Consider the following 25,278-nt stretch of genomic DNA (forward strand, 5'->3'; position numbering starts at 1 on the left):
ATATGAAAATTAAAGTAGGGGGGAAAGGGGAACCTTGTTAAAAAATGCTAAATATGATGAAATGGTAGGATAGTGCCCTCTAATGGATGGATAAAAAATATTCCATTTGTGAGTCATCTTAACTTTTTAATGGATTGCACCTCAAAAGTATCATTATAATGGAATGAGTTGCTTATTTTGATAAAAGAGAACACGAAAGACAGAGAACAGATTCCACTGTAATGCAGGGATTCATTGTGATTGTACTGCTGCCAACATGAAGTTCAACATGGTGAAGAATGAGCAGCTGTTACTGAGGAATATATTGAAGGGTTAAGCATTTTTTTTACAACTGGTGGAATTTCTACAAAGAATTATGTTTTTAATTATGCATTTTTTTACAGTTCATGTTCTAATAATTAGATTATTTATGCCTACCAGTAGCATTTAATATCAATAATAAGTTTAACTGACTTTTTATGTGTAATTAAGTTTAATTATGAATGGTTACCATACTATAGCAGATATACCCTAAATATATTGCATAATATTATAACAGGAATAAAATTAGATTGGCTGTATGTGAATTTGTTTAATACGAAAACCTCAACATCTTACCTGAAAATAGTAAAAGTGACAGCAAGTACTTTTATTCCAGTTACTTCATCTAGTTGTTCTCAAATATCATGATATTGCAGTAATGGTCACTCCAGAAATAGAAGTATTTTTCTATGGTTAATGCAATGAGGTGTAGAGCATTTTAGCAAAATGTTACATTTATTAATCCTTACAAAAGAAGTAGCAGTGGCTTTTCTTTAGTGCTCTGTGTGGGCATTATCTTTGTGTAAATTTTCCATTCCACCCACATTCTCCCTGCACAAAAACTACATTTTTGCTTTGTTGATATCCAGAGCTCACCCAGTGATTTTTCACTGGGGGGAAAAAAATGCATATTGTGATAGCCAGGTTCCCAGGAGGGAGGGGGAGTGCATTTCAGAGGAACAAGAGACAACTCAGTTCGTATAGCATACTTTAGTTTAGCAATATTTTGTCTATGGGTGAGGAACAATAAAGACTTGCTTGGAAGAATCACAGTGTGTGTCCTTCTTGGTTTTTGGAGTCTTGGAACAAGTGACAAAGGTGAACCCACAAACATTCCATTCTGAGTAATTCAAGAAAACACAATGAATTACCTTAATATTCCTTTCTGGATTGCTATGGCAGTATGCTTATGTAAGTATGTGTTTACAAGTTCTCCACAAAAGCCATTCTCCAATTTGAAGAGCTTATTGTGCTGGAATGGAAAGGAAGGCACTGACTGACAAAAAGGATGAAAATATATACTCACAGATAGAACTTGATGGTTACTAATTTATTAAAATGCCTTGATAAAAAGAAGAGAAAATGGAAGGATTAGATTCGATGACTGACTGCTCTGCCCTCAAATCAGAATGATTCTTTGAAATTGGTTGAGAAATTGAGCAATATTGAAGCTATAGTCTTTATTTGATTGGTTTAAGAACTGTATTTTCTTTTTGGAAAAGACAATGGAGTTAGTCTATATGCTTTTATCACTCAAAGTCACTTCCAACTTTTTCACAAAGGGCATCATTACTTTTGGCCACTCTCTCCTCTTTCTACAAAACCTCATAAACTGGGCAGTTCAGAATTTTTCACACATTATTTCCACTGTAATATCCAGTTTTACAGCAACTGTTTATTTTTTAAAAAAATTTATTTATGTACATCTCACTATTAAATGTCTCTGTTCTTGTTCATTTTATTGCATCCTTTCACAAATCAAACAACACTGTAATCTGCATTGTTCAAATACCCTTGATTTCTATGAAGTTCAGCATGTTTCTTGCACTTAAATTGTTCTAATGTTCTAACAATTTTTACCACATTCTGATAAAATGTTCATTTTTTTTCAAATATTTTATTTATTTAGAAGGGGTTAAATGGGATATTAGTATAAGAAAGGAGCAAATCTGATGCCAATTAACTTTTTTTTAAAGTAGCAAAGCTAATTTTAACCTATTTACCACAAACCTCTGGGTAATCCTATAGGAACATAATGTAAATTGTGAGAGAACTGAAGCAGATGTTGATTAATGACCTTAAGTTGTTGCCTGAATAGAAGATTTTACATTTTTTGTTGTTGTTTTGCTTTTAAGAATAACATTTTTTTACTAAATGAGTTCTACTTTCAAAGCAATAGATGCTATTGGAATGTTGAAACATACATAATTATATCTTTATGTTATTTTTATGTTTTGTTTTGAAAGCCAGTTTTTAGTTCCTCTAATTGAGTACAGACCTGACATATAAACATATAAAACACAAGAATAATAGCTATGGTTAGTGCAATTTAATTAAAGTTAATTATTAAATAAGTTGCATAGCTGTTCAACATGACTATTTATGTTCTGATTTGATATGCATGGGTGTCATGTACCTATTCAATTTAATAGGCGATGCTGCTACATAATTAAAACCCAATCATCTGTGTTGATTTCTGTGACTATGCTTGAAAGCAAATTCCTACTTTTCTACAATAAATTAATTATTCTAATAATTAACCTTCACTTTGTTATTCAGTCTTTTTATTATTATTTTTATTCTGGAAGAAATGGTGAGTAACAGAGGGAAACAATCTGGGGCGATTTAAAACAGACACACACACACACACACACACACACACATCTATCTATCTATCTATCTATCTATCTATCTATCTATCTATCTATCTATCTATAATAGGAAAAGGGAAAATTAGCCTGAAAAATAACCTTAGTCAGCAACTTAACTCTTCAATAATTCCATTCTTTGATTAGATCAGGTCAGCCAGTGTAGGAGTAGTTACATTCAAACATGATACCTTATTTTAGAATTCAAATCTGCATTTTCCTAATCTGCACTGAATGATCCTTCAGCCTTTATAACAGCTCAAGATTGTGGATCAGGTCATCACATTTTAAAGTATGTAATAGGTTGATACTTACAGTTCTTCCTTTTCTTAGCTGTTGTGATTGGGAAACTTACATGTAAATTATGCATTTCTTTGAGCTGAAAGTATTCTTTACCAAAGGATAATTGTAATCAAGTGAACTCTTTGGCTCATCACTATTCTTCGTGGTCTATTTACAGATGGTTAGATTTTTTAATGGCATATCTGAAAGAGACAAATGAAAGCAAGTTTTTTTTCCACTTTCTTTTCTTTTCTTTTTTCTTCCAAAATGGCTTTTTTTTAAAAGAAAATGCTGATAATTGTATTCTGATTTGTAAATAATTCAATGTGTGAATTAGGTATATTTGCTTTAAAATGTGAACCAAAACAACACCCACATTTTTACCTAATCTCTGTCATAAGCCATCATCTTTTTAATAGCCTGATACTGTTTTTGAATTGATGCTAAAAAAAAAAACTTGAATAACTTGAATATGGGAGAATAATGAAGTTAAGACTGACATAATTATTGTTTATAACACACAAATAATACTGGTGTGAGTAGTGAATATCTGTGCCAATTTGTCAGCTTTGACAACATATATTTTCATTTGTTTGTTTGTTTGTTTGTTTATTTCCTACCTTTATTTATTTTTATAAACAAGCAGCGATTATACCTAATTCTCCTTCCTCCACCTATTTTCGACACCAACCGTGTGAAATGGTCTGGGATGAGTGGGAATGAGTGTCCCAAAATCACCCAGCTGGCTTTCTTCTCCAAGGTGGGACTAGAATCCACGGTCTTCTGGTTTCTAACCTGGTACCTTAACCACTAGACCAATCTGGCTCTTAACCATATGTTTGCTCATAGGAAATAGAGTCTCAGTGTGACAATTGCTAACTGGTTTGTGATATGTCCAGATAACCGCAATATCCCTATGGATCCAAATCTGGATGCAAGGTGAAGAGCTTGACCAGAAATGGTGACACTAAAAAAAAATGTAGTATTGAGGTTTAATGGTTTATTAGAACTGTGCAGAGCAGTCAAAAGAGAAGTTTTGCCAAGAGCATTGGTGTGATTGAAGGCCCTTCTTCAAAGTGTTACAGCCAGAGTATTCTCTGGAAAAATTGGCCTCTTTCAAAGATTTTTTTTTTCCCTGGCTGCCTGAATGTGGATCTGTATGCACAGCTACTTTGCCTTGCTGGCAGACTCAGTAGTAGTGTTCTGCATGGAACAAGGCCACCAAAATGGAATTTGTTGTGCCAGGGTATCTATTCCATAGAAACAATCTTGCAGAAAGTTATAACAGGAAGACACCTCTTATTCTATTTCTTAAATATTTACATGTTGAACAAAGATCAGTATAAAAATATGAAATTTCTTTGGAATTGTCGATGAAATGTCAGGGACCTGCCTAAACCAGCCGTGGATCATCAATGATCGAAATAAATCTATTCATCAATTGACACAGTACAACCTGTGAAAGCTTCTGTGTGTAGTTGATTTTCTTAATCATTGGAAATGGAAAGGATGGCTGAAACGATTGAGAGCAGTGATTATTTTCTCTGCTGAACATGTGCTGATGCTAATGTTGCTAACCCACCAAAGTGTGCTGAATTTATGAGGGTTCTACCACTAAAACAGCTCTGAAAGCAAATGCTAGTAAAGCTATTAATGGTATCAATAGAGTAGCATAATTAATTGTCTCTCATACTCTAATATGTAGTTCTTACTTAGAAACTAGTCATCACTAAGATCAAAATGTATTCAGTGCGCAGGAAGAACGGAAAAGAAGGAAAAGTAAATTGATGCTTAATTTATAGAGCATTAGCACTTCTTAGGCACCTGCTAATTTACTGCCTCCTGTGTTAGCAAAATACAAAAGCATAATTCATATCCATCATCCCACAGCTGAATCTGTCAGGAATACCAGACTGAGCATATGCTTTTATAACTTGTATATGACCTATGATGTAATTTGCTAGTGAACAATAAATTATATAAAAGCTAGTTGGTTTCTAAAACATGATATATATTTATAGAAAGCTGACAGTCAATTTCCTTTGGCAATTCATAATTGGCTTTCCTTTTCATTCAGGGGCAAACTATACTGAATATCTGTAAATGGGAGGGAGTACATTTAAACTTGACATAATTCTTCAGTGTACATGGTGGAATGGAGGTTTGAAATTCCTCCTGAATTTAGAAAAAGAAAAGAAAAGCAAGGCCAAACCCATCCTGAACCCGCAAGAGATCTCTATATAAGCAAACTCCTTCTCTAATTACTTAGACTTTCTGGCAGAAATGATTTCTTAAGATTTTAAACATACTTTTCAGAAGATGGATGACAATTATCAATGTATATCTGATTTTCAAAGACGGGGCAATTAATGGTCTTGACTCCATGTCTGAAAAATAAACATTTCACAAATGCTCATGTATTTTTTTTTCCTTCATCTTTCCATTATGCCAAAACCACTGAGTTTAAACATTCACATCTATTTCTTCGTAAAAGAGATATGGAACAATTTGAAATTGATTTGTACATGTAACAAAGTTTTCTTAGCTGTCCCTAAACAATTTACTCCTCTTTATGATGTAACTGAATGCATACCTTGATATGAATCCAGATGGAAAATGGTCTAATATTCTTAAAAAAAAACCCATACAATTCAATATATAGTAATTAATGGGTAATGTGTATAATTGGTTTGGAGCCAGATGGTTAGCTACATACTTCTGCAAATGAAAAACAGAGGAAATATTTGAAAAGTCATCCTGCAACCCATATCATTGAAAATATCATTGGGAGGTTGTAAGACTTCAGGATAATTTAGAAATTGTGATGATGCAAGTAGGGAGGAAAAAAAAATGGCTATACCAGTCTTTCTTCTTTGACCAACAATAGCATTTGTGAATAGAAGGAGCTTTGGATTTCTAGATTGTATTGAATGCAACAGCTTAAAAACGATCTCCAAACCAGAATCAAGTATAAGTGGACAGTGTCAATTCTATCTGAATTTCTTTGAGAGTCTGCTCAGCTCTGAGTTCTTGATATTCCTTGATTTTTGATACTTCATGGGGGAAGGCAACTTGTTTCTAGAAAACTAGGCTTGCCACCCACATTTGCAGAGGTATCAAACTGGACTTGTTTAGCAAACTCTTCAAAGCCTATGGCTTAGAATGAAGAAGAGAGAAACTGAATGAACATTTCATGAGTGTTCATCATTTTTTAATCCGTACTTTTAAAGAAATCTTTAATCGGTATTTTTAGCATCATCCAACAACTCCTAAGAATGCCTGGGGGTGGAATACTGAATGGTAGCTCTAGCGTTTTATTTTTTTAAGTAATATGAGCAGGATAGTCAGAGACTTGTCGCCAGACATACAATTGTTATTGCAAAAAAGGAAAGGGGAAAGGGGATACATGAATTATTTTTTTGCTAATTGCAACATGCCCTTCTCAGTTTAGAATTGCAGATTTCTTATATCGGTTCTTATATTTTTTTCAAGTTGCAATAGAACATACCTAATATAATTAATACAAAGGGTGTATCTAGTTTAATATATGCCACAATATCTTGGGATATATTGTGGCATATATTAACAAAAGTATATATATTTTCTTAAGTTTTCGCGGGTACTTACATGCATGGTATTCAGCTTTGTTCAGGTATTTTCCCACGTCATTGTGGTTGTGCTTTTAAAGTTGTAGCAACATTTCAGCAGAATCTCATCTGCCATCATCAGGCTTCTGTATTTTGTTCATACAGACGGACACACACACACATATATAAAATTTTATATTACAATCCAATTTCTTGGCATGTTTCAAACTTCTGATATTAGATTTTACCAGCAGCTTCCATTTATTCTCCCTTTAGGATGAACCTTCACCCCATTTTATTTAGTTATTTAGTGTATGACAACTTTCATATTAATAAATAAGCATGGATATCAACAAAATATCTTAAACTTACTTGAAAGATCTCACCATTCACAAAAATCAGGGTATATCCATAACAGCTTATTTCTTAATGGTTTAATCAGCTCAAATGACCCCCCTCCCTTTGTAAAGAACTATCTGAGTATGTATGCAGTTGAGTTCACTGACTAGATTCTAAGGACAAAACTTTGCCTTCAGGATTTTACAACTTCCTACAGTCCTCTTTGCAGGTTTATAGAAAGTTGGTGTTACAACAGATTTTGGAATCAATTCATGCCTATACCTCACTTCTGATGCTTTCACTTTTGGTTTATATGTTGATTCACAAAATTTAACCCTTGTCTTACCTACAGTGATATCCAGTGGGAATCCTTTCCTCATACTGTACATCTTCATCAAGTGAAGATATACACTTACACTGGAAGAGTTATCATATACATAGGTAGAAAACAACAAATGATTCATTTTTTCCCCAGCAGCCTTGGTTCATAGACTTTTCATGGCTGACCCACTATTATGAAATTGCTGAGACCCATAATCTCAAGTCACAGATTGATTTATTTTGAGCACTGGTGAATCTGACACTTTTCACTGACAGTGGTATGACATACACAACCATAAATGAAATAATTCTTTGTTCTCAAAACAAAGATTTGGTAAAAAGTACTTTGGATTGGTGGGAGCTATATATAAGTATTTCATTGGCGCAAATAGCTATAGTATGAGAATGAATAGGATCTAGACACCATTCTCAGATCACTGAAAAGAAAACATTAACTATTGAATGTTTCTGTGTCTGTGTTTAATTCTAAATATATCCTTATATATTTACATTCTGTAAATCCCATCCATACAACTGCTCTACTGTACTTCCTCCCATTCCAGATGGGATAGCACTGTAAATCCCATGGCACATCCATGCCTTACACCAAGAATGGTCTGAAATACACTGCTGTTAAATATGAGGTTTAATGTGGAAGGTTCTAAAGGTCATGTTTGTTGATTGTGTCAGCTGAAACTCCATCCCTATCCAATGAAAATTCTTCTCTGATGCTCTAGTTATTCCATACATTGTTTTTTTTTTCCTATTGTACCACTGACCAGTTCAAATTAAATAGGTTGATTCATCTATATAGAAAAGAAAAATTGGCAGTAATATCCAGAGTTGTGGTTTCCCTTGCATTCAAAAAAGGACTTGGAGGTTGGCAAAAAGGTCAGTGGTTAGACTGAAGGGAATAGTCTTACAGGAAATAAGAATATCATTTGGATCCAGAAGCATAGAACGTATCATGTCAGCCCTTACACTGATGGTCAAAACGTTGTAAGGCAGGATAATTGGGAGGAAAACATTACTTCTAGGACATGACAACTTATGCCATCCTTGGGTTGTCTCTGCTACAAAAGGTACAGTGTTACAGGTAGTGGTGTGTGAATAAGTGCTCAAACATAGACAGTGGATTGTCCTGTACTGTAGCAAGGAAGCCGAATAGGAGTTGTGGGTGCTCCAACACTAGAGGTTTTTAAGAAAAGATTGGACAACATTTTTTTCTGAAATGGTGTAGGGCAGGGGTGTCAAACTCACATTGTCACAGTGGTGTCACGTGACATATTGGGACTTCCTCCCCTTTGTTAAACCATGTGTGGGTGTGGGCATTGCCTGACACATCCAGCCTGCAGGCCACAAGTTTAACATTCCTGGTGTAGAGTAGGGTTTCCTGCTTGAGCAGGGGGTTGGACTAGAAGACCTCCAAGGTCCCTTCCAACTCTGTAATTCTGTTCTGTTCTGAAATATGTGGACTTCCACTCACAGAATTCCCCAGCCAGTAGGATGTCTAGGGAATCTGGAAGAGGCGATCCATTCCTTTTTTAGCAGCTAAGGATGAGAAACACTGTTCTAGGAGATGGGACAATCTCAGTGCTTTAAGAAGAGCTACAGAGTAGAGTGTCCTTTTTTAAATGCTTTGCAAAGCCTTATTAGAAGATGCCATTTGGGGGAAGTGTGCAATTTTCTACAATTAGATGATTGTGTTCTCAAGAATTCAGGGTTGGCAGTAGAGAAGATGATTGTGGGTCATCTTTCAACTATTTCTGACATATTTGAAAACAATGGATGGCATGGAAGAGACCAGATAGTAAGAGATTCATTTTACTTCCTCCCAGAAATGTTGGTAAATCCCCCTCCCTTTTCTTTCTGGGTTTTGTAGAAAAATGTGGGAGTTTGTAGAAGGGAAATCCTCTTTATCTTTTCTCTTTCCATCTATCTTACACAAAACAGCCTCTTATCTCTAAAGCATTCCCTGCCTAAGATAAATCAAGATAAGTCATTTAAGGCAAGCAAAAGATCATTTGTTCACTGTTATCTATCTTACTCCATCCCTATTTTCAGACCTGGCCTTTTTTCATTGACTGGAAGGTATGGTGCTTTTTTTGTTCATGTTTGAGAAGCTCCACATGCTTCCAGCCTATTTATTTCAGAGAAATATTTTGGGAGTAGAAGCAAGAGATTTACAAACACGAAAATACAAGGTAAACTTCAGCTTTTGGAGTTTGATGAGACACTTGAATGAAAGTTGAGGGGGTATCTATTGTTGAAATGTTTGTGATAAAAATGTTAGAGAGATCCTGGGATTAGAGAAAGATAATATAGGAAGTTCTAAATAAGTCTCTCAAGCCATTTTCCCATTAAAACTAAATCAAATCAGCAATGCCTCCATAATGAAGCTGAGACAAACCTATGGCCTCTTGTATCTTTGCCAAGCCTTGGGTGAAGGGGAAAATATTAAATGCATAGGGAATAATATTAGCTACATATAATAAGAATACAATTTAATTAAATTGAAATTTAATGAAATCAAATTTAGTTTTTGTTCTGGTTGCATGACCTTTTGGAAATACAACCTATGACATGCAATTCAAAGATCAAGTATTGCCTTCAGCCTGAAAAAGACTGAATTTCCCTGACATAAGAGCACAACATTGCATAAATAGCTGTTCTCAATTAAAAAGTCGGTGTCCTTCAGAAATGTCACCAGCTATGCTTCCTTTCCCACAAAATGGGTTAGTTTGATAACAAAAACTAAAGTTTCATGGTTTCATTTCCTTGTTAAATATGGACATTTTGGCACTGAAACCAAAAGTAGCAGAAAGAAGAGAAGAATGCTGCCTATAATTTGGTTGTAATTCATTGTAAACATCTAACTACATTGTAAACTTTCTTTGCAAGATGAGGAATTAAATTTTAAAGGTATACCATTGGGACTTTGTAAAGAAATCAGAAAGAATAATGAATTTGGCGAATGAAGATGAAGATAATGTAGAAAAAGCATTAATTTATCAGAAATCAGAGTTAAATATCTATAAATTGTTTTTATTCTACTCAGCTTCCTTGCTGATTTCTACTACCCTCCACCTTATTACTATCAGTTCACAACAATGTGAAATCACAATAGCCAGTTCTTTAGCTGATGTAGCCCTTCATATGCACTGCTTTATTCCCAATAACCTAGATGTCATAATGTTTCCATCTAGTATAAGTGTGGATCCAAGCATTATGGATTTTTGTAATTGAAAGATGGAAATTTTGGCAATGTGCAAATTTTCTAAGTACCCTCCAAAAATGCTATCCAGTGTGCTAGTAACCACTTGGACCACCGCAGTTCGTTTATGCCATAAACTAATAACTTTGATTTTCAATGAAGATACTTTATAATGTTCTCCAAATCTTTTATCTTCAATTCTACTATTTTTGGTATTGCTATATGAATTGACCTCACTTCCTTCTTTTCAACCACAGTATGCCTGTTGTGTCGTGTTATGAGTCAAGACTTTATATTTGGAAATCCCACAATATTTTATTGTTTTGATTGCTATTACATGAAAGCAACTTCTTAAATTTCATTTCTTCATTTTGCTGGAGGTAGCCATCTCACCACATGGCTCGGGAAAATTGCCTTAGCCAGCACTCAGACAAAGCCTACAAAATTAGTTAAGACCACCCCACCCCCGGGAGTCTGACAACCAATGGGATACATTTCTTACACAGGAACAGGAAACACTAAGGTAGGGTCCAACAGAGGGCATAGAACTCAGGCACTGTCAGCATCTCAACTTTTTTTTTCTTCTTCACTCAACATCTTGAAGCATGTGATCGCCCTTTGTTCATTCAGGAGCTCCAAGCCATGTGGTCCTGTCCACCATTAAACCTTCTTTCCAAGCAACTTCCATGATTCCAGTGTCTCTTTTCCCAACTTGGAACTGAACCCAGAAGGATATTTCTTCTAACAGTTCTTTAAATCCAGAGGTTTTGTGGGGGTTTGCAAGGAAAACAAGTCTTAAACGCTCTAGAAATTCAGGTATGAAAAATATGGGCTGTACAAAGTTTCCCTTCAGTCAAAAAAAAAAAAAAAAAGCCTTTCCTACTTTGACTTAAAAGGAAAACTTTGCTTTTTGCCTTACCAAATCTCCTGGCTTAAATTCTTAAGAATATAAGAAAGAATATAGAAAAACCGATCTCCTGACTTCATTCATATCATAGCAAATTGCACACACAAGGAGATTTGTCTATGTGCTGCTTTGCGCAAAGATTTATACACCTACACCAGCCCAGTCAGAAGCTAGTTTTGACAGCAGGGATCAAGGATCAGTCATGCTATCTTCAAAATGTGCGATAGTCTCCAGGGCTGATGAATTATTTTATGAAGATAAGTTGTTTAATCTCAAACACAGCTGCAATAGCCTCAAAAGTGCAAGAATCCTAAAAGGAGAGCCTCTGTGTGTTTTGTGATTTTTTTCCTCCATACCCCAATGGCCCAAACAAGGTTCCCCCACCCCTGTCTTTCCCTGTCTCTCCCTTGCCTCAAAGAACACAATCACTTTGTTAGATTCGGCGGAGTTCTTCAAAAGCTTGCTGACTGTTCTGAAAAGTTTTGATTGGCAGCAGCCATACTGATTCTCCTTTCTCTTGGGTTCACGGCACTTCTTCCCGTTGGACAGAATGAAACAGCAGCAGATTGTGTCATGAAAGGGCAGCAGATTGGGAGCTCTTTAATTAATTGCTATATCCCACCACAATGTGTATGTGTGTGACATTTCAACAGGAGTCTTGTCTGGCCCTGCCTGGGTGGGTGTCCTTGGTTATTCTAGCCTTTTGCTCTTCTCCTGTCAGCTTCATTCATAATGAATCTTCAGCCTGGTATTACAAGCCCTAACAGCACCTACACTCTGGATTGTTTTTTCCCCTCCACTCCTAGAGAAGGGTTTGAGAATGTTGTCCCAAAGGCACTTTTTCAAAAAAAGGAATTTGACTTTCTCATTTAGTTTTTCCTTGAAAACATTTTGCTTCTCAGCCAAGAAGCTTCTTCAGTTCTTTTTCCAAAACCAGCCTTTTGGAAAAGCACTTTTGGGACAACCGTGACCTGGATAATTGAAAATCTCTATAGTCATTTGAGAATGTTGCTTGTTTTTTTTCCCCCTCAAATAAAGTTATTTTTTACTGGCGATGGTATTGGGGCCATTTCATAAAGTCTACACAACAGAGACAAGAGAGGAGATGTCTGCCCTGGACCCACAAAAGTCTTTGTTAGCCTAGTGCATCTTTAAGAAATGGAGTGTCCTCACTACTTCTTGAGTCACTCTTGCCTTTTATTTGTACTTGAAAGAGTTCCTGATATAGGATCAGAGCAGACTGTTTCAGAGAAAACACCTCAATTGTCTTGGCCTACAACTTTATTTGACAGCATTGTGTCTCAGGATATTGCTAGTCTGGCCTTTGAGAATTTTTATATCCTTAAGCAGAGGTGGTATTCAGCAGGTTCTGACCAGTTCTGGAGAACCGGTAGCGGAAATTTTGAATAATTCAGACAACTGGCAAATACCACCTCTGACTGGAGATTTTACAGTATCCTTCCCCTGCCATGTCCACCAAGCCAAATTCACCTTGTGCACCAATTACACTCATTCCTCGACCAAGATAGCTTGCTCACAGATGCTCCTTAGCAATAGCACTTAGACTAATATACCACTTCACAGTGTTTTACCACCCTTTCTAAGCAGTTTACAGAAATTTAACAATCTCTTATCAAAATGTTCAGGCTCTATTAACTGCTGTCACACAGGGATTGATTGTTGCTTGAATGAATAGGATGGATGCTTAATTCAATTTAAGGCAGTTCTACTTTAGAAGAAAAGCCTCTGTTTCACCCATGTTGGGGTTATATGATTAGTGTTTTCTTTGTGATCTATAAGATATTGTGCTCACAAGATATTCACAGGGTGACAATGAAGTTCTCCATGATCCTGGTTTAAAAGATGAGAAAGTTGGTCTGGTAGCACCATAAACCTAAACTGATGAGTTATTTATAACTATTATGATTGTGCAAATTCTTTGAGGAAGTGCTCCAAAACATCTATTTTCAAATAACTACTGCCACCTCTTAGGCACAAGGAACAAAGACAGGACTGTGAGTTGTTCAGAGTTTTTTTTTTTTTTTTATTGTTGCAATGCCTTTTTACAAGAATCTCACCAAACTGGCTGCATTCTCCTGGAAAAGATAAGGCTTCAGGGAATCAGGGAAGTAAGGCCTGAACTATTTTCTATTGTGCAAGGACTCTAAGCTCGGCACCCTCTTCACACACACACACACACACACACACACACACACACACACGATTCTGCATGAAAATCCCACCATACCATCAGATTTATTTTTTTTCAGATTTGCCAGCTACTTTGGAAGCTCTTCTCAACTCTTTCCATATTGCCTGCACTGCCTGTTGCTGTGATGGATGAAAGAGAAGATTTATCTCCACACTTCTTGTTTCATAGTTTCACAGCTATTAAATCAGAAGGTTATCTAATTTAGATACAGGTTTTTGAGCTACAATTCTAGAATTTGGCCTACATTTTGCTTTTTTTTTTTTTTAAGTGTGAGTCGGATCTATATCTGGCTGCCTGGATAAGACCACAGTCCTTCAAGTGTTGAAGCCAGAACACTGGATGTAGAGGTCCCACAATGAAAATATCAAGTATGAAAAGTACTCTTTTGTGTTCAGAGGATCTAATCTAGAGCAGATCCTCTTTGGTTTAGGCAGAGAGTTAATATTTATCTTTGAAATTCTATGTTAGTGAACTTTGGTGAAGTATCCACCAGAAGCTTCTGATACTGTAGGTACAAACATTTTAGTTCTGCTCTTAATCATAGCAGGTATTTTGAATTCGGTATTCTTCAGATATTTCACAACTCTGAGTTTTAGCCAGTGTAAAATATATATTAAGTTGCCTGTCAGAATGGATGGCAAAATTACAACATGCATTTAAAATGTCAATTTAAAATTCCTGTTTATTAAACCAGGCAGAGATGATTCTGGTTTCGATTTCCAAGCAAGGTTCAAGGGGACTTTAATCTTTCCTCTATACCAAACTGATTTGTGATGGATGATGCACATCTTGTTTTATAGAACAGCTGCATTCTGAACATTTAGTGAGCCATGTTGTTTAGCTCTGAGTATGTCAGTCAAGAGGACATTGCTGTAGAGACATATTCTTCTATTTAATTCATTTGTTTCAACAGATTATATTAAACAATTTTGCTCCATGCCACATTTCTTTATTGCATCCATACATTTCTTTATTGCATCCATAGGGGTTTTTTCTCTAGTTTGGTTTTCTCTTACTATGTTGTCTAACCACTTCTAGTATTGTTCAGCTAGCAAGGCCATTAGTTCTGACAATAAGGAATTCTGGGAGTTGTAGTCAAAATATCCAGAAGACGCTAACATAGGGTAGACAGTCCATAATACATGTGATCTTCAAGGCAATTCCCTCTCAAATGCATTCAGTTTCACTGACATAGAAGTATTATAAATTATATAATTCTCTTATTCACACTTTGCAAAGAAATAAAGACAGTCAGTTCAGTATATCCTTTTACCCAAAGGATTCAAGCCTAACTTACAAAGCTGAAAAATTTGATGGGACATTTGTTCATGACATGATTATCAGCATACTCTAATTTAGTTGGAAGCTATTTCATATAAATGCTGAAAAAGATAAGAAAAAAGGGAAGCCTCTGAAGAGAAACTAGTCTATTTGTATAATAGCTGCTTATATTAATTAGATGCAAGACAAAAGAGAATGTATTTTTCAATAGTTTTCACAGGCCTCAAATTCCTCAGCATGGCTATTTAAAAAATCCCTTTAGGTTACCCTAAAAGTGTTAGCTTTAAAAGTTCCAGTTTTAAATATTACTGCCAGGTTAACTTGCAGAACAGAGTAGTTGAAGATGAGAACAATGCAAGGGTGGCAATAAAATAAGAGATTTGCTATAGCTATTTGGGATCTGAGAAAAGAATCACCCTCTTAATACTCATTATTTCAAACAAACAAAAAGTATGTGCCTTTTATTAGCTGATTTTAATGCTTCTTTGGCAAGCCACATGCTAATTATTGCAGACATTACAATATAATATTTATTAAAATGAGCAATTACTTTACATGCCTATTAAGATGAAGAAACCTTTCTGTGTACTCTGCTGTCTAAAATTGCCTTTCTAATCTGTTGTATCAATGAGCTGAACTAATTTCATTAAAGTAAGCATTTAGCTTTTCAGCCTTCCCTTTCAAAAAGAACTGTCTGACTTCCACTTAGCTGCTTTGTTTGCACATCTGTTGTGCAGCATACAGATGAATGAACAGGCTATTCTTTCTTTATTTCATGAAGCAGAGTCCTTTCTCTCGTCTTGTGAAATTAATTACTTGATTAAAGCAATATCTATTTATTTAGAAAGAGTAATAAGCCAAGCAGGAAAACAAATGAAGTTCCAGTTATGCTAAACCTGCAGTGTACTGCAGCTGGAATTCAGATTAATTACCGTCAAGCTTTCATCCTTCACTCATTTTGGTGCAGTGACCAGCCTTCATATGCATTCTCTCAAATGTGTGTATCTTCTATTGTTATTCTCCAAAACTGGGTTTGGAGAAAGCACATAAATGAGGTAGTCATCCACTTAGAACATTTTCCTACTGGGGAAAAAAAGATACCCAGCTGAATTGAAGGCTATCACTTTACGGAAGATTATAAATTTAATTTAGTTCCCTATGACCAAATCCTAGATAGATTAATTTACTTATTTAGTGTCTGTCTCTTACACAGTTTCTTTAGGGGAAGGGAAATTGGATTTCAGCCCTTGAACAAAGGAGATAGAGCAGCATTGGTGCAATGGCTAGAATGCATATTGCAGGCAAACTCTGCCCACAACCAGGAGTTCGATCCTAATCATCTCAAGGTTGACTCAGCCTTCCATCTTTCCAAGATCATAAAAATGAAGACCCAGATTGTTGGGAACAATATGCAGAGTTTGTAAACTGCTTAGAGAGGGCTGTAAAGTATTGTGAAGCAGTATATAAGTCTAAGTGCTATTGCTATAGTTTAAAGAGGTGTTTATTGCATGCTCACCTCATTGTGTCTTTGCCCAGTTTTACAACTGTTGTAACTTTTCCTGATCATACCAATGTTTAGATTAAGAGAATAATTATGTTATTGTTGTCTGGTTCTTTTTCTATCTTCTATAAAAAAAGAGGGCAAATTTGGGGGGGAAACACTTTTAGGTGTGATCTCTTTCTTTCTTCTCTTCTTCCGGAACACCATTTTAGGTAGTGGGCAGGATATGTTTCAATAACCTATGAAGAAAGTAATAAATCCAAACAGTTTTAGCTAGTTGGTAGTTTTCAGCAAATCAGTGTTAAAGGAAAGCAATATAACTGCATCAAACTTGACTAGTTCAAAAAGAGAGGGAAAAAAGAATGGGTCCAGATATGTTCAGAGAGGTTGGATTCATTATTCAGATGGATCCACAATCAGCATGTTCATATTTAATACATTGCTTGAGAGGATTGCATTCATCTAAATTTAGGTTTTTTTTTAGAATTTCACAATCTGATGCAGAATGTCCCAAAGGTGCCTTTTCAAAAGGCAAACCGAACTGAACTAAGAAAAAACAAAGAAAGTCCAGTTGCCTTTTGAAAAATCATCTACGGACAACCGTGATCTATCGGGGTCTCCGATCTTGGCAACTTGGCAACAACGAACTTGTTGAAGTCCACAACTCTTAAAATTGCTAAGGTTAGAGACCCCTGATCTAGATGACAGAGAATCTCCATAGACATTTGATGCAGAATATCTTCTGCATATCTTGTTTCCAGGATCAAAGATGGAGGACAATTACTATGTCATTTGTTGCAATCTGTTAAATGTCTTTTCTCAAGACTCGTATTATAAACACATAAAAAGTTATTCTTTTTATCAATAAAAAAAGCTTTCCTTCTTAGCTTTTTTTTTTCATTTTCCTTATTATCTATGTTCATTTCTCCTATATATTTATTGCTGCATTTTAAAAAGCTGCTGGCTTACCGAATTAGGTCCGCATGCTTAGCTAAGAGTTACGTTTGCTTTATTCTGTGTCTGTATTGTGGCTGCTGTTTAACAGTTGGAAGCATAGATAGGACTGGTTGATAGACATTCTTCACTGCTATTATATATTTTATATAATTTTGCTTGATGTTTTGGGCACAAGTTATAACCCAGTCAAGGCAGCTATTTCAGTGTAGCCAAGATGGTTTTTTTATTTATACACTAGGACTTTGAAAAACTATATATTTCTTGGACCAACTATACTGTCCCTATGCTATTTTATTTAAGGGCTATTTTTGAAAATATACATAGATACAATGTTATGCATGATTCAGAGCCTTGTTAGATTAGGTCAAAGATTCATGTAACCCAACTTCCTATATTGCATGCTATCTGCAGTTTGATGTAGTCACAGGACTGCAATAACTCACTAAAGCTGTTGCTCCTTGGCAGTTGATATTTAATGGGATGGTACAACAGTGATCCAGGAGAATAATATATATAGCGACCATGGGACTACAGTAATGCATTTAAAGATAAGTGAAAACTTTGGAAACTTCTTCACTTAGCTTTATTGTATGAGGATAGCAAAAGAGGACATCACATTCCTGCCACAAGAAAAGACAAGTAGGAGTACATTGAAATTCAAACCAGTGTTTTTACCAGCTAAGCACTCAAGCTCATACATGATCTTTGATTTCTCAGCACTTAACCTGAGACCAATTTTGGTAGATGAAGAAGCAACCAAAATTGGCCTCAGGATAACTACCAGGAAATCAAAGATATTGTATGTGAGCTCCACCACACAGATGCAGAGAATCACATTTGGATCATAGCAACTTGAGGAAGTAGAAAGGTTTTCCTATTTGGCTAGTGCAATCACCCAAAATGGAAATGCAAAGAAGGATATCAAGTGCCATATTGGAAAAGTAACAGCTGTTTTCCAGAGGTTGAATAAAAACTGGTCTTCATCATCTATATTAGTGAAACTTAAATTCTTGTGTGTTTGCCACTATATGATCCTGACAGGAATTTATGCCAATGAGGTGTCAGTGAGTAGAATAGAATAGAATAATAGAGTTAGAAAGGATCTTGGAAGTCTTCTAGTCCAACTCCCTTTTTAGGCAGGAAACCCGACACCACATCAGACAAATGGCTATCCAATCTCTTCTCAAAAGCTTCTGGTGTTGGAGCATTCACAACTTCTGGAGGCAAATTGTTCCACTGATTAATTGTTTAACTGTCAATAAATTTCTCCTTAATTCTAAGTTGCTCCTTTCCTTGATTAGTTTCCACCTATTGCTTCTTGTCCTGCCCTCGAGTGCCTTGGAGAATAGCTTGATGCCCTCTTCTTTGTGGCAGCCCCTGGGATTTTGGAACACTGAGTTAATTAACAAGAGACTCAATCTTCCAACAAAGATGTCTTAACTGAATCCTAAAGATTCACTATTTTGACCATAATTCTAATGAAGAAGTGCTCCAAAAGAGTTTCTCCTGCAAATTACATAACATTGTTGCATGCAGAAGACTCCAACTTGCAGCTCATATTCTCCTTATGGAGAACAATCAAATCCCCAATATGGCAATGATGTGGACTCCCCCACCCCAATGCAAATGACCAAGAGGACACCCTAGAAATACATGGCAAAGAACATTCATGGAAGACTTAAAGCCTCTAAACATCCCATGGGAAGATGATGAAGTGCTTGCCCAAGACCAAAAATGCTGAAGATCCCTTGTTGGTCAATATGCTACGTAGCATGGGAGGACCTAATACTAATTATTCAAGTTGGATTAATGACTCTCAATGTGTAGATCTACCCATTTAATTCTAAAATAAGAACTCTGTGGGAAGAAGGATAGGCTAAAATTTTGTTGTTGCTGTTTGTTGTTGTATTAGCAATCTTTTTCCCTTGAATATATTCAGAAAATACAGATAAGTCAGGATCAATTCTAGTTTGAGTAATGTATGTCTGGGGAAAAAAAAATTCAAGCTCAGAGAGCACCAAGGACCCATCAATCTATAATATAGATGAAAAATGATTGTTTTGCTCTCCCTCAAAAAACAAAACAAAACCCTGCAAAACAAATATAAACTGCGTGTGCCTGCTTTTTCTTAGAAATGACTGAATTTCCCTTCCTAATCCAAGCAGACTGGATCCACTTGTCCAATATGGCCTCAATTTTACTTGGTCTTCTAAGCCTTGCAGGTGGAGAGGAAAGCAGTGTTTGTGATCACTAGTATGTAACATCTTGTTATCTGTGACAACAGTGAGCTCACTAACACCATTGTGTGGACTATTTCTGGCTTTGAAGCAACCTGCTAAATGTCAGTTCATTGAAAAGAATGACAACATGTGCAGACATGAGAAGCTATGCTCAGTGCTAATCACCCTGCAATCAGCAGTACTTTAACTGTATGAATGGGTTGATTTTAATAAGGTTAACATCTGTCACTTCCCAATATACTTAGCATTAAGTTCATACATATCGGAGTCTTATTGTCAGGCTTAAGATTAGCAACAGCAAATAAATACCATCACAAATGTCAATATCTTTTGCATATGTTACAAATTAAAACAAAAACAAAAAACAGAAATAATGGTATTTATTCCTGCTTCTTAAAAGTTTTCAATTCACATGTCAAAAGAGTTGGGTTGTCGCTGCTTCCATAGTGCTGCCAAGAAATATGTGGCATGCCTAGTCAAGGGAGTATTTATGTATCTTTTCAAAGTCAATTTACTTTACCTATTTTCAAAATTGTCCTATGGCATTTCTACCTTAATGTGGCCAGATGTTTGAAAGGAAAGGTATCTTAACATATTGGGGGAAGACTCTGCATCGGTAAGGACCCAGCCCCAACATGATGCTCATTGCAAACCATGATTGAAGGACATTCCTTGGCACCAAAAATCTGACTTCAGTTTTGTCATGGATCAGAAGAAGGAAATCTATTGGGATTTCTTAGCTAGCTACATACTCCTCTTCCCATCTCACAGTGTGGTGAAAGCCGAGGGACCCACCATATAATCAGTCTTCCACTCTTAGAATATGATAAGGTTCATCCTGTACTGTGAAACCTCTTTTTGAAGGTGGGTTGTGTTATAATATGAGTGGCACTTGGAGCTTGAAGCTGGTGAGGACTACATAAGGGAAAGATTATTATTATTGATCATTTTTTTTTCAGTATAATAAATACTGGTTCAGTAGTGTTAGTACAAACTAAATTAATTTGGTGGTGATTGGGTGCAACTTAGTATCTTGGCTTCTCAGAAATAATTTATTTACCCAGAAAGTGATTTTGAAGACAATTATTTCAAAAAGAAAAAAGAATGTATAGAAACACACCTAAGAGGGTATATGAATATATGGAATAATTGCCTTGGGCCCTCTATGAGCCCCGATTAACTTCCATTTTAATTGACTTTTTATTCTTATTGTTTTGGGGAGGGTGCTGTTTTGTGCATCACCCAGGGATGTTTTATGATATAGGTGACTCTGTAAGCTTTTCAAAATAATAATAATAATAATAATAATAATAATAATAATAATAATAATAATAATAATAATAATAATAATAATAATAATAAATAAAAAATAAACATAAACTAAAAATAAAAATAAACATTGTTGCTATGTTATACGTAGAGTTGTTTAACCCACTATAGAAAGTATTTGAATTGTATATAGAACTGTACTTTGCAGTAAAAAATATTACCCTTAATCTAAGGCTGAAAATAAATCTCCAAACTGCATGGGTTAAAGATGCCACAGGAAGGGTTGGTATTTGTTTCCTAACTCAATTCAGGTTTTAGGCATGTTAAAGCTAATCTATTGGAATGTGTTGTGCTCTACATCCAAGTCTTATGAAGTGTCTATCTGTAGAAACCAGAGGTTTCATCAAAATAAAAAAAACACAAAAAAACCCATTTGTTGTTTCTGCTGTGGTACAAATTCTACCTCTTATGTATTTGTTGTGAGATCACTATGGAAGTCCAAAGGGGTGGAATTTGCATCACAATGTCACAATGCATATTTTGTCATTCTTTCCTTTTACTCTTCCCTTCAATCAGGGGTGGGATTCAAATTTTTTAACGACCAGTTCTTTGGGCATGGCTTAGTTGGTGGGTGTGACTTGGTGGTCATGTTATTGGCTGGGTGTGGCCAACTCAATATCACTCACATCAAGGCATGCATCTCCTCACCTGGCCTCTCATGACTGTGGGGATGCTGCAACAGTCGTAAGTGTGAAAAAATTGTCATAAGTTACTTTTTTCAGTGCCATTGTGACTTTGAATGGTCACTCCACACAAGCAAAGTACCAGCAAAGGAGGGGGAAAAAAAACTCCAGAGATGTTCTTGAGACAGGAAGTTTAGTCCTGCCAAGAATGTAATTAGGGTTAACAGAGAGGCAGTTTCTGTAAGCAACACCAGAATGTTTCCTTCCTGCCTTCCTTACAGGATTAGGCCAGTGATTTCTTCTAACAACCGGTTCTCTGAACTGCTTAGAATGTTAACAACTGGTTCTAGTGAATAGGTGTGAACCTGTAGAATCCCACCCCTGCCTTCAATAATGGTAATAAGAGAAAACTTCTCTTTCCAGGGATGGGTATCTTCAAGTGGAATGCTTCACTACACAAAGTTTTATGAAATTTTCCTTGGAGAGGGGACAATGTGTACTTCATTGAAAAATAATGGTAAATACATGATTATTAAATTAAAAACTGCAGTAACAATTCTAAGTGAAGCAGTTGGCTATCAAATATTTCCATAACTTTTGGGTATGGGAGTTTTTGGATATTTGTCTTCTAAAATATATTTAAAGGGGAGTTGCCAATAATATCATTTTTTGCAACTTGCTGTGACATCTAAGGCTAAATATCAGAACTGAAAGAAAATCCCAGGAAGTATTTCAAAGGAGCACCAGGAAGAGTATTAAAATTTAAGAGCAGAATCTTAAGCTAAATGTCACTTTTTAATGTTAGGAGAAGCACTCTGGATCTATCTTAATTAGGTGATTAAAACCCTGGTATATAAATGGCGAAATTAGACAAAATATCATTTCTGGTGCAGAGAGAAAATGTTCAGAAAGGTAAAGGTAGTTAACATTTTAAAATTATTAAGGATTTTTTTTTTCCCTTGATAATCCTCTCACCAGATTTTTTTTCACCAAATTCAGCACGCTAACTGCAGCAGTTCTGTATGTAACACAGCTAACTGAATCTACAAAGTGCTGCTTTTTGCTCTCTGGAATTTCTTATATGTTGAAATATGAGTGAAAACTTGTTTTAGCTGACTAAGTAGGAGGAGGAGGTGGCATCTGTTATTCACAAATGTCCAGGGGCAAATATAAGGAACCATGTGTTGAATTAAAGCTAAATGGATGGATATCTAGTTGCTGATATGCACAGAGGTGAAAGGAAAGTTTGATTCTGGAAATCTGTGTGTGGAATATCAGAACCACAAACTAAGGCACGCTTGATGCAATTAGATCAAAATGTCAAGTCTGAAGATAGGCAATCTGAAAACCAGGAAAATAAAATGGCCTGGAATGGATTATTGCAAATTAAAGAACCATCAGATCTTCAATTGCAAACAAAGAAATATTAAAGTAGCTACCATGGAGTCCTTGGAGCCCTCTGAGTTTGGTGGTTTTCTTGCAGATGTTTCATTACCAAACTAGGTAACATCATTAGTGCTAGTAGGGAGTGGGATTTGCTTTTATTTTTATATACTAGTGGCTTGCCCTGTCAATGTTGATGGGAATAGTGTTGGTGGTTGCTTGATTGGGTTGTTGTTTATGTTTAATTGTTGCTCTAGTGTTAATCTTTGTGTTAGTCTCCACTTACCTGGGTGTTGATTTCTGGTGAGTTGATGTTTTGCATTTTTTGTTTCCTCTTTGGCTTTTGGGTTGTCTTTTTTGATGGTATGTAGATATTGTTTATCTCTCTGTGCCTGTTGATGTCCAATTTGCACAGAAATGGAGGACAAGATTTGTATTTCAGAAAATTAGAGGGATCAAATAAAACTTTATGCACAGATAGAATAAGAGACAAAAATGTCACAGAAAGAAACATAAAAGAAAAAATGGCAGAAGTACATGGAACAATTAAAATTAAAAAGAAGGACCCCCAACTCACCATTTACACCTACAAAGATATTATTACTGAGCTAGCATCAGAGGTTTGGGAAACTGACATTTAATGGATGCTAGAAAATATTGCTAACAGAAGACTTTCAGGAATTGATAAAATACCAGATGAACACTTTAAAATCTTGCAAAATTGTGCTATTTAAATGCTGCTTAAAGTTTATAAGCATATGTTGGAAAAAATAGTGGCCTAAAGATTGGAAAACCTCCAACAGTAATCCAATATGAAAAAAGCAGTGCTGTAAAATCCTTCAACTACTGAACTGAATTGCTCTTCTATCACACACTACTAAGATAATGTGTAAATGTCTTTCACAAGTAGACTTCAACTTCAGTGCCCTCCATAATGTTTAGTGTCAATGTCTGCAACGTCTTCTACTTTGGATTGAGACCTTCCAAAGGTACAACCTGGTTTCCAAAGATAGTGAAGCCCTGAGATAACACTAATGCAGCTAATGAGAATGGCAGAATAGTTCCAAATAGACATTTAGTTTTGTCTACGGAGGTTCTATGGACAAATACTTAGTCTATGGGCATTTATTTTTGCTTTCTTACTTATACTAGTTTTAAACTGTACAAACCACAATTATGGCCAATCCTTAAAAATGTAAATGTACTGGAATATATCACCTACAGATTAAAAACTGTGTGTTGATCTCAGAAAGCAACAATTTGTCTAGATTTCTAGAACACAGTGCAAGTAATTGATTCACTTGTGGGAAGGGAATGCAGAGGGTTGTACAATTTCATTCCATTTATTTTACTTATATGTAGATCTTATCATAAGAAATACTGCAGTAGATAAAAGAGGTTAGTATTGATATTTCTGGATGGGGGGAATTAACAACCTCAAATATGCTGATGATACTACTTTGTTGGCTGAAAGTGAAAACAGTTAAGGAATCATCTGTTAAAGAAAGATAAAAGATAAGGGAGCAAAAGTCAGTGTGATGTTTAATGTTGAAAAAAATTATCAGCTAGTAGTGGAAGAAACAGTGTATGTAATAACAGGCTATACCTTTGTCTTCTTAAAAATTCACCAGTGGATTATTTTCACCATTTTTATTTCATGACTACAAAGAAATATTTGCTTCTCTAGAGAAAAAAATTATATCTAATCTAGATGTTCCTAAAATGGTTCCTGTTTTCAAAACTAGAGTCATAATATCTGATTGTGAAAGGTGTGATTATTGAGCTAGAATCCATAAAGTTGATCATCAGATAGGTTGGACAAAGCGGGGAAAAACTATATTATCCAACTGTAGTGCTGGAGAAGAGATACAAGTACATATTATTTTGTTCCACATAAAATAAAATAAGAGCACAAGATTTCAAGGGAAACAGTAATAATAAAATTAAAGCTTAAATAATTTGGGTACCTATTGATGAATCAAGGAACTTCGGAGACATTCCTGAACAGAGTACAGGAATTCAAACGAGCAGTTGCTACATTGTTGTTATTATGTCAAAAACAGACAGAAGCAACTGATGAATTAAATCACAAGTCTACTATCATAGCATTTGATGCTGTTTTGCACAATGATGTCTAAATAAGAGTCTGGAATGCTAGAGTTCGCACCGTGACTTTAATGGAAAATAAATCCTATCTATTACAACTTTTAAAGAAACACCAATGAAAGAGTTAATTGCATGCAAATTTGTATTTCCTTCTCTGAAGTCCGAAGTTAAAAGATCTGTCACTTCAGCTCTGGAGAAAATGAAAAACTAAATGTATATCATCTGAAGCTGTTATTTGGAAAATAACAGCCTGCAGTAGATTAAAATAAAACATACTCATTGTACCTATATACCATGTACACATACAGACATACATTTCATTCCTCA

At 35.5% G+C, this 25,278-nt stretch overlaps 1 protein-coding gene across 1 annotated transcript in view; it reads left to right on the forward strand.

Moving 5' to 3' along the window:
- The window catches only part of CSMD1 (CUB and Sushi multiple domains 1), a 1,143,868-nt gene that overhangs the window by 655,798 nt on the left and 462,792 nt on the right, over nt 1-25,278 (forward strand). The window lies entirely within an intron of this gene.

The sequence above is a fragment of the Pseudonaja textilis genome, chromosome 1, assembly GCF_049901715.1.
Source record: "Pseudonaja textilis isolate UNSWEBS1 chromosome 1, rPseTex1.2, whole genome shotgun sequence".
Classification (NCBI taxonomy): domain Eukaryota; kingdom Metazoa; phylum Chordata; class Lepidosauria; order Squamata; family Elapidae; genus Pseudonaja; species Pseudonaja textilis.